Below are 12,033 nucleotides of genomic sequence, written 5' to 3' on the forward strand. Positions count from 1 at the left end.
CAGATTGTATACCCTGCAGAACAACAGAAAAATAAGGATCAACCGTTAGCTGCTCCATGAGGACATCCATCCCCGGCACACCAACCCTCATGGAAACTAGAAAATTACTCCTCCGACTCAATGCATCAGCCACCCGATTTGACATCCAGACTTGTGTTACACCACGAAAGTGAATTTTTCCAATAACGACATCCACCTCCCATGTTTGTGTGACACCTTATCTTGACTGCGAATATGTCTTAATGAATCATGATCTGTGAACAAAACAAATTCCTTATGAAATAGACAATGACGCCAATGCTTCACAGCTTGGACCATTGCATAGAACTCAACATCATAAGTGCTATAACGCAGCTTTGGCCCCGTCAACTTCTCACTATAATAGGCAACCGATCGTCCTCCTTGACTTAGAACTGCTCCAATCCCAACCTTGGAAGCATCCGTGTGTAATTCAAACACTTGAGAAAAGTTTGGCAATACAAGAATCGGTGATGTAGTAAGCTTCTCTTTTACTAATTGGAAAGCTGATTCTGCTGCTTCGGACCGAGTAAAGGTCTTCCCTTTCATACAATCAGTCACCGGTGCCATAATAGAACTAAAGTTTGGAATAAACCTCCTATAGAATGAAGCAAGGCCATGAAAGCTTCAAACTTCAGTGATGGTAGTTGGACTTGGCCATTGTCTGACAGCTGCTACTTTAGACTCGTCCACCTGTATTCCTTCCCCAGAAACAACGTACCATAAGAATAAGACTTTAGGAACCATAAACACACATTTCTTCATAGCTGCATACAAACTATCGCGTCGAAGCACGGTCAAAACCTGCCTCACATGGTTGACATGCTCACCAAAAGTAGCACTGTAAATAAGTATGTCATCAAAATAAACGACTACAAATTTACCAATAAAGGGCCTGAACAACTGGTTCATCACACGCATAAATGTACTAGGAGCGTTTGATAAACCGAAAGGCATCACCAACCACTTATACAATCCTTCACGAGTCTTGAAGGCAGTCTTCCACTCATCCGCATGCCTAAGTCGAATCTGATAGTACCCGCTCTTCAAGTCCAGTTTCGTAAAGATAGAGGCATCGCTAATCTGGTCATGTAGGTCATCAAGTCGAGGAATTGTAAATCTGTACCTCACCATGATCTTATTGATGGCGCGACTATCAACACACATACGCCAAGTACCATCCTTTTTAGGAGTCAACAAAGCAGGAACAGCACACGGGCTCATGCTCTCCCGAACATGACCTTTTGAAGTCAAGTCCTCCACCTGTCATCGCAACTCCTCATGCTCTCCGGGACTCATTCCATAGTGTGGCCTATTAGGCAACTGAGCTCCTAGTTGTAGATCAATATGATGTTGGATATCACGTAAAAGTGGCAAACCATCAGGTAATTCATTAGGGAAAACATCAGCGAATTCCTTGAGCAGAGGAACCATAGCCTCAGGAATTTCAACCTCCTTAGCAACTGACTTCCCGAGCAATACAAAAATTTCACCTTCCGCCTCCAACTCGTCTTCAAACTGATTAAGGGTCAGTAGATAACCCGAATGTCTCGGAACTGGCTCCTTTGGCTTTTTGGGAACCAATGTTATCTTCACACCACCAAACAAGAAACTGTAAGTATTAGTCCGCCCGTTATGATCTATGTTACGATCATACTCCCAAGGTCTACCCAACAACAAATGACAAGCATCCATAGCAACCACATCACACCACACATCATCTTTATACGTGGTACCAACAGAAAATTGAACAAGGGCTCGTTTAGATACAGTGACCTCGCCACCCTTCTTAAGCCACTGTAGCTTGTAATGTTTAGGGCGATTTTCTATTTTCAAAGCCAACTTTTGAACTGCTTCTTCAGATATAAGGTTATCACAACTTCCATAATCAATAACAAAAGTACAAACCTTTCCCAAAATAGTACATGTCGACTGAAAGACGTTGTGTTTGAGCCAATCATCACCAACAACTTTTGGTGTAAAACAAGACCGCCATACCACCAAATTTACCCCCACATCTCCAGTCATAACTTCTTCTTCGCATTGATGCTCTTCGTCATACACAGGGGGATCTTCGTAATTTTCACCGGCATCATCATTTTGCCAGTCATCATGCTCAGCAAACAAATAACGTTTTCCAACCTTCTTGCACTCTAATTATCGGTGACCTGTCTCCCCACAACTAAAACACTTCAAGATGCTACTAACAGTTGTCCGAGGATTTGGTCCAACACTGTTAGATGTCGGTCTTTGTTGATTAGCCACAACACGGGGTACCAAACCTCCCGTCCCGGAACTTCCTCCAATATTGCCAGTTGAAGACGAACTGCCCACCTGATGACTTTGTTTCTCAAAAGCCAACGCCCGTTGGTGGGCTTCAGAAATAGATATCGTGTCAAACATATTTATAGAGTCCATGATTTGAACCCGTAGACCCCCAATATATCGAGCAACGAGTTGTTCCTCCGTCACCTGGATATCGTTTCGGGCAATCAATTGGTAGAACTCAGTTGTGTAATCATCAACTGATTTGGCACCCTGCTTCAGATTTTGCAACCGTTGGTACATCAACCTTTGAAAATTATGGGGTAGGAAGTTGGATCGTAAACACTTCTTCATCTTCCTCCAAGTCACGACCTTTGACTTTCCAAGCCTGTCTCGTGTCAGTTTCAGTTGTTGCCACCATACAGATGCCCTACCACGTAGCCTGGTAGCAATCAATGACACTCTTTTGTTTTCAGGGACTTCTTTGAACTCAAAAACTTCCTCGACAGTAGCCAACCAGTCAATGAACCCCTCCGGATTCAAACTGACCCCGTCGAATTCCGGGATATCAATTCTCATTCCGGCCTCCCAACGCCTATTGTCACCTCTATGATCACGCCTTGGCCGCCTTTCTAGATCGTCTTCAGAATATGAACCGTCACTGCCGCCGAACGGGTTCCCAAATTCACCATCTTCCACTTGAGAATGTGTTCGAGACCATTGCCCTCCTCGATTCATCAGTTTGACCATCCTATCAGTCATTTGGTCAACCATTTGATCCATCCTCTCCTCCATTCGTGCCATAATACGTTCTTCTAGTTCTTGCTCATGAACATTAGCGTGCGTCCTGTTTCTCCTCGGAGGCATTTTGAACCAGGAATTCGGCTCTGATACCAACTGATGCAGCGCAAAAAACAACACAAAGATAAACAAGAATGAACCTGTTGATTCTAAAAGAATAGCCAGGACAATCTCTTTAAAACCACGTTGATTCTACGAATACCGTGGGATTGGCTTCAAATCTGGATTAACACACAGAATTTGGGAGAAAATCGAAAGTTCATAAAATTGATGACCGACCGTCCAAATTACATCAAAAACAGTTAAATAAGAAGCAGAAATTAAAACGAAACCCTAAAAGTCCATGGGCCAAATACAAACCCAAAAACAAAACCCAACAATTAAGGAAAAATAACAAAATTGTTCATAACTCCATTTAGAAAGTGATTTATGGACTCAAAAATGGGTAGGTCCCCTTCGGGTACTTATCTAGACGTGCTCCTTGCTCCAAGATTCGATTTGACTGGTCGTAGGCCCGAAACGGAGATTCGTAGCCAAAGTTATGGCTATTTCCGTGAACCCATTTAGTCACACGATCGTGGGCCTGTACGAACGCAAGGGCCCGATCCTGCACACTAGGGCCCGCATCATCCCCTCCTGGGTAGACAAAATTCGACCTCGAATGTGCACCATGGTCATCATCAGAAGAATCCCCATAATAAGGAAGCAAATGCTTTACATTGAAAACATCGGAACAACGAATGTGACTTGGCAACTGTAGACGGTAAGCATTGGAATTAATCTTCTCCACAATCTCCATCGGTCCAATCTTCTTAGCTGACAGCTTGTTGTACTCACCAACCGAAAAACGATCTTTAGTCAAAACAGCCCAAACAAAGTCACCTACTTCAAAATCAACTTGTCTGCGTTTTTTATCTGCATCTTGCTTGTACTTGGAGTTAGCTCGGACCAAGTTGTCATGAACAGCCTATGAACATCATCCAGTCCTCCAACAAAATCCAGCACTTTCTTTGGAACAACCCTAGAAATGGGCAGTGACATCAAATCAAGTGGTCCCCGTGGCTGAACAGAATAGACTACCTGGAATGGACTATATCCAGTACTTCGGTTGATAGCATGATTATAAGCAAACTCAGCTTGACAAAGCTTTTGATCCCAGGTCTTCAGATGATCACCCACTAAACACCGCAAAATATTACCAAGGGATCGATTGACAACCTCTGTTTGGCCATCCATTTGAGGATGATATGCACTACTAAAATTGAGCTTAGTTTTCACCATTTTCCATAGGCTGCGCCAAAAATGACTCAAAAACCTAGTGTCTCGATCTGAAACAATAGAAGACGGCAATCTATGCAAACGGTAGACGTCTCGAAAGAATAAACTGCATCCATCGTCTTTTTTCATGGAAGAAAGTGCACCATCTTAGAAAAACGATCAACAACCACAAATATTGAATCATTTCCCCGTTGAGTACGTGGTAAACCCAACACAAAATCCATGCTGATGTCTACCCAAGGTTGTGATGGAACAAGCAAAGGCATATAGAGTCCTGCATTGGTAGATGTGCCCTTTGACACCTGATAGATTCGACATCGTTTAACATATCTATCCACCTCCTTGTGCATTGTAGGCCAAAAATAAGATGATTGTACCAACTGTAAAGTGCGATCTAGGCCGACATGCCCTTCACCATGCAGCTCCCTAATTATTTGAAGGCGGAGACTAGAATCAGGGATGCACAATTGATTGCCATTGAAAAGAAACCCTTCATGCAGTAGAAAATCAGACATCTGTCCAGATTGTATACCCTGCAGAACAACAGAAAAATAAGGATCAACCATTAGCTGCTCTATGAGGACATCCATCCCCGGCACACCAACCCTCATGGAAACTAGCAAATTACTCCTTCGACTCAATGCATCAGCCACCCGATTTGACATCCCAGACTTGTGTTACACCACGAAAGTGCATTTTTCCAAGAACGACATCCACCTCGCATGTTTGTGTGACACCTTATCTTGACTGAGAATATGTCTTAATGAATCATGATCTGTGAACAAAACAAACTCCTTATGAAATAGATAATGGCACCAATGCTTCACAGCTTGGACCACTGCATAGAACTCAACATCATAAGTGCTATAACGCAGCTTTGGCCCCATCAACTTCTCACTAAAATAGGCAACCGGTCGTCCTCCTTGACTTAGAACTGCTCCAATCCCAACCTTGGAAGCATCCGTGTGTAATTCAAACACTTGAGAAAAGTCTGGCAAAACAAGAATCGGTGATGTAGTAAGCTTCTCTTTTACTAATTGGAAAGCTGATTCTGCTACTTCGGACCAAGTAAAGGTCTTCCCTTTCATACAATCAGTCACCGGTACCATAATAGAACTAAAGTTTGGAATAAACCTCCTATAGAATGAAGCAAGACCATGAAAGCTTCGAACTTCAGTGATGGTAGTTGGACTTGGCCATTGTCTGACGGCTGCTACTTTAGACTCGTCCACCTGTATTCCTTCCCCAGAAACAACGTACTCCAAGAACAAGACTTTAGGAACCATAAACACACATTTCTTCATAGCTGCATACAAACTATCGCGTCGAAGCACGGTCAAAACCTGCCTCACATGGTTGATATGCTCACCAAAAGTAGCACCGTAAATAAGTATGTCATCAAAATAAACGACTACAAATTTACCAATAAAGGGCCTGAACAACTGGTTCATCACACGCATAAATGTACTAGGAGCGTTTGATAAACCGAAAGGCATCACCAACCACTCATACAATCTTTCACGAGTCTTGAAGGCAGTCTTCCACTCATCCCCAGGCCTAAGTCGAATCTGATAGTACCCGCTCTTCAAGTCCAGTTTCGTAAAGATAGAGGCACCGCTAATCTGGTCAAGTAGGTCATCAAGTCGAGGAATTGGAAATATGTACCTTACCGTGATCTTATTGATGGCGCGACTATCAACACACATACGCCAAGCACCATCCTTTTTAGGAGTCAACAAAGCAGGAACATCACACGGGCTCATGCTCTCCCGAACATGACCTTTTGAAATCAAGTCCTCCACCTCTCGTCGCAACTCCTCATGCTCTCCGGGACTCATTCTGTAGTGTTGCCTATTAGTCAACTGAGCTCCTGGTTGTAGATCAATATGACGTTGGATGTCACGTAAAGGTGGCAAACCATCAGGTAATTCATTAGGGAAAACATCAGCGAATTCCTTGAGCAGAGGAACCAAAGGCTCAGGAATGTCAACCTCCTTAGCAACTTCCTTCCCGAGCAATACAAAAATTTATGCTTCCGCCTCCAACTCGTCTTCAAACTGATTAAGGGTCAGTAGAGTCCCCTTCGGGTACTTATCTAGACGTGCTCCTTGCTCCAAGCTTCGATTTGACTGGTCGTAGGCCCGAAACGGAGATTCGTAGCCAAAGTTATGGCTATTTCCGTGAAGCCCCTTTAGTCACACAATCGTGGGCCTCTACGAACGCAAGGGCCCGATCCTCCACACTAGGGCCCGCATCATCCCCTCCTGGGTAGACAAAATTCGACCTCGAATGTGCACCATGGTCATCATGAGAAGAATCCCCATAATAAGGAAGCAAATGCTTTACATTGAAAACATCGGAACAACGAATGTGACTTGGCAACTGTAGACGGTAAGTATTGAAATTAATCTTCTCCACAATCTCCACCGGTCCAATCTTCTTAGCTGACAGCTTGTTGTACTCACCAACCGAAAAACGATCTTTAGTCAAAACAACCCAAACAAAATCACCTACTTCAAAATCAACTTGTCTGCATTTTTTATCTGCATCTTGCTTGTACTTGGAGTTAGCTCGGACCAAGTTGTCATGAACAGCCTATGAACATCATGCAGTCCTCGAACAAAATCATGCACTTTCTTTGGAACAACCCTAGAAACGGGCAGTGACATCAAATCAAGTGGTCCCCGTGGCTGAACAGAATAGACTACCTGGATTGGACTATATCCAGTACTTCGGTTGATAGCATGATTATGAGCAAACTCAGCTTGACAAAGCTTTTGATCCTAGGTCTTCACATGATCACCCACTAAACACCGCAAAATATTACCAAGGGATCGATTAACTACCTCTGTTTGGCCATCCGTTTGAGGATGATATGCACTACTAAAATTGAGCTTAGTGTTCACCATTTTCCATAGGCTGCGCCAAAAATGACTCAAAAACCTAGTGTCTCGATCTGAAACAATAGAAGACGGCAATCCATGCAAACGGTAGACGTCTCGAAAGAATAACTGGGCCACATTAACGGCATCCATCATCTTTTTGCAAGGAAGAAAGTGCACCATCTTAGAAAAACGATCAACAACCACAAATATTGAATCATTTCCCTGTTGAGTACGTGGTAAACCCAACACAAAATCCATGCTGATGTCAACCCAAGGTTGTGATGGAACAAGCAAAGGCATATAGAGTCCTGCATTGGTAGATGTGACCTTTGACACCTGACAGATTCGACATCGTTTAACATATCTATCCACCTCCTTGTGCATTATAGGCCAAAAATAAGATGGTTGTACCAACTGTAAAGTGCGATCTCGGCCGACATGCCCTTCACCATGCAACTCCCTAATTATTTGAAGATGGAGACTAGAATCAGGGATGCATAATTGATTGCCTTTGAAAACAAACCCTTCATGCAGTAGAAAATCAGACATCTGTCCAGATTGTATACCCTGCAGAACAACAGAAAAATAAGGATCAACCGTTAGCTACTCCATGAGGACATCCATCCCCGGCACACCAACCCTCATGAAAACTAGCAAATTACTCCTTCGACTCAATGCATCAGCCACCCGATTTGACATCCCAGACTTGTGTTACACCACGAAACTGAATTTTTGCAAGAACGACATCCACCTCCCATGTTTGTGTGACACCTTATGTTGACTGTGAATATGTCTTAATGAATCATGATCTGTGAACAAAACAAATTCCTTATGAAATAGATAATGGCGCCAATGCTTCACAACTTCGACCACTGCATCGAACTCAACATCATAAATGTTATAACGCAGCTTTGGCCCCGTCAACTTCTCACTAAAATAGGCAACCGATCGTCCTTCTTGACTTAGAACTGCTCCAATCCCAACCTTGGAAGCATCCGTGTGTAATTCAAACACGTGAGAAAAGTCTGGCAATACAAGAATCGGTGATGTAGTAAGCTTCTCTTTTACTAATTGGAAAGCTGATTCTGCTGCTTCGGACCTAGTAAAGGTCTTCCCTTTCATACAATCAGTCACCGGTGCCATAATAGAACTAAAGTTTGGAATAAACCTCCTATAGAATGAAGCAAGGCCATGAAAGCTTCGAACTTCAGTGATGGTAGTTGGACTTGGCCATTGTTTGACAACTGCTACTTTAGACTCGTCCACCTGTATTCCTTCCCTAGAAACAACGTACCCCAAGAACAAGACTTTAGGAACCATAAACACACATTTCTTCATAGCTGCATACAAACTATCGCGTCGAAGCACGGTCAAAACCTGCCTCACATGGTTGACATGCTCACCAAAAGTAGCACTGTAAATAAGTATGTCATCAAAATAAACGACTACAAATTTACCAATAAAGGGCCTGAACAACTAGTTCATCACACGCATAAATGTACTAGGAGCGTTTGATAAACCGAAAGGCATCACCAACCACTCATACAATCCTTCACGAGTCTTGAAGGCAGTCTTCCACTCATCCCCAGGCCTAAGTCGAATCTGATAGTACCCGCTCTTCAAGTCCAGTTTCATAAAGATAGAGGCACCGCTAATCTGGTCAAGTAGGTCATCAAGTCGAGGAATTGGAAATCTGTACCTCACCGTGATCTTATTGATGGCGCGACTATCAACACACATACGCCAAGTACCATCCTTTTTAGGAGTCAACAAAGCAGGAACAGCACACGGGCTCATGCTCTCCCGAACATGACCTTTGGAAATCAAGTCCTCCACCTGTCGTCGCAACTCCTCATGCTCTCTGGGACTCATTCTGTAGTGTTGCCTATTAGGCAACTGAGCTCCTGGTTGTAGATCAATATGATGTTGGATGTCACGTAAAGGTGGCAAACCATCAGGTAATTCATTAGGGAAAACATCAGCGAATTCCTTGAGCAGAGGAACCATAGCCTCAGGAATTTCAACCTCCTTAGCAACTTCCTTCCCGAGCAATACAAAAATTTCAGCTTCCGCCTCCAACTCATCTTCAAACTGATTAAGGGTGAGTTGAGTACCCGAAGGTCTCGGAACTGGCTCCTTTGGCTTATTGGGAACCAATGTTATCTTCACACCACCAAACAAGAAAATGTAAGTATTAGTCCGCCCGTTATGATCCATGTTACGATCATACTCCCAAGGTCTACCCAACAACAAATGACAAGCATCCATAGCAACCACATCACACCACACATCATCTTTATACGTGGTACCAACAGAAAATTGAACAAGGGCTCGTTTAGATACAGTGACCTCGCCACCCTTCTTAAGCCACTGTAGCTTGTAAGGTTTAGGGCGATTTTCTGTTTTCAAAGCCAACTTTTGAACTGCTTCTTCAGATATAAGGTTATCACAACTTCCAGAATCAATAACAAAAGTACAAACCTTTCCCAAAATAGTACATGTCGACTGAAAGATGTTGTGTTTGAGCCAATCATCACCAACAACTTTTGGTGTAATACAAGACCGCCTTACCACCAAATTTACCCCCACATCTCCAGTCATAACTTCCTCTTCGCATTGATGCTCTTCGTCATACACAAGGGGGATCTTCGTAATATTCACCGGCATCATCATTTTGCCAGTCATCATGCTCAGCAAACAAATGATGTTTTCCAACCTTCTTGCACTCTGATTATCGGTGACCTATCTCCCCACAACTAAAACACTTCAAGATGCTACTAACAGTTGTCCTAGGATTTGGTCCAACACTGTTAAATGTCGGTCTTTGTTGATTAGCCACAACACGGGGTACCATACCACCCGTCCCGGAACTTCCTCCAATATTTCCAGTTGAAGATGAACCGCCCACCCGACGACTTTGTTTCTCAAAAGCCAACGCCCGTTGGTGGGCTTCAGAAATAGATACCGGGTCAAACATATTTACAGAGTCCATGATTTGGACCCGTAGACCCCCAATATATCGAGCAACGAGTTGTTCCTCCATCTCCTGGATATCGTTTTGGGCAATCAATTGGTAGAACTCAGTTGTGTAATCATCAACTGATTTGGCACCCTGCTTCAGATTTTGCAACCGTTGGTACATCAACCTTTGAAAATTATGGGGTAGGAAGTTGGATCGTAAACGCTTCTTCATCTTCCTCCAAGTCACAACCTTTGACTTTCCAAGCCTGTCTCATGTCAGTTTTAGTTGTTGCCACCATGCAGATGCCCTACCACATAGCCTGGTAGCAATCAATGACACTCCTTTGTTTTCAGGGACTTCTTTGAACTCAAAAACTTCCTCGACAGTAGCCAACCAGTCAATGAACCCCTCCGGATTCAAACTGACCCCGTCGAATTTCGGGATATCAATTCTCATTCCGGCCTCCCAATGCCTATTGTCACCTCTATGATCACGCCTTGGCCGCCTTTCTAGATCGTCTTCAGAATATGAACCGTTACTGCCGCCGAACGGGTTCCCAAATTCACCATCTTCCACTTGAGTATGTGTTCGAGACCATTGCCCTCCTTGATTCATCAGTTTGACCATCCTATCAGTCATTTGGTCAACCATTTTATCCATCCTCTCCTCCATTCGTGCCATAATACGTTCTTCTAGTTCTTGCTCATGAACATTAGCGGGCGTCCTATTTCTCCTCGGAGGCATTTTGAACCAGGAATTCGGCTCTGATACCAACTGATGCAGCGCAAAAAACAACACAAAGATAAACAAGAATGAACTTGTTGATTCTAAAAGAATAGCCAGGACAATCTCTTCAAAACCACGTTGATTCTACGAATACCGTGGGATTGGCTTCAAATCTGGATTAACACACAGAATTTGGGAGAGAATCGAAAGTTCATAAAATTGATGACCGACCGTCCAAATTACATCAAAAACAATTAAATAAGAAGCAAAAATTAAAATGAAACCCTAAAAGTCCATGGGCCAAATACAAACCCAAAAACAAAACCCAAAAATTAAGGAAAAATAACAAAATTGTTCATAACTCCATTTAGAAAGCGATTTCTGGACTCAAAAATGGGTAAGTCCCCTTCGGGTACTTATCTAGACGTGCTCCTTGCTCCAAGCTTCGATTTGACTGGTCGTAGGCCCGAAACAGAGATTCGTAGCCAAAGTTATGGCTATTTCCGTGAAGCCCCTTTAGTCACACTATCGTGGGCCTCTACGAACGCAAGGGCCCGATCCTCCACACTAGGGCCCGCATCATCCCCTCCTGGGTAGACAAAATTCGACCTCGAATGTGCACCATGGTCATCATCAGAAGAATCCCCATAATAAGGAAGCAAATTCTTTACATTGAAAACATCGGAACAACGAATGTGACTTGGCAACTGTAGACAGTAAGCATTGAAATTAATCTTCTCTACAATCTCCACCGGTCCAATCTTCTTAGCTGACAGCTTTTTGTACTCACCAACCGAAAAACGATCTTTAGTCAAAACAGCCCAAATAAAGTCACATACTTCAAAATCAACTTGTCTGCATTTTTTATCTGTATCTTGCTTGTACTGGGAGTTAGCTCGGACCAAGTTGTCATGAACAGCCTATGAACATCATGCAGTCCTCCAACAAAATCCTGCACTTTCTTTGGAACAACCCTAGAAACGGGCAGTGACATCAAATCAAGTGGTCCCCGTGGCTGAACAGAATAGACTACCTGGATTGGACTATATCTAGTACTTCGGTTGATAGCATGATTATGAGCAAACTCAGCTTGATAAA

The sequence above is a fragment of the Lactuca saligna genome, chromosome 8 (assembly GCF_052625555.1).
Source record: "Lactuca saligna cultivar CGN05327 chromosome 8, ASM5262555v1, whole genome shotgun sequence".
NCBI classification, from domain to species: Eukaryota; Viridiplantae; Streptophyta; class Magnoliopsida; order Asterales; family Asteraceae; genus Lactuca; species Lactuca saligna.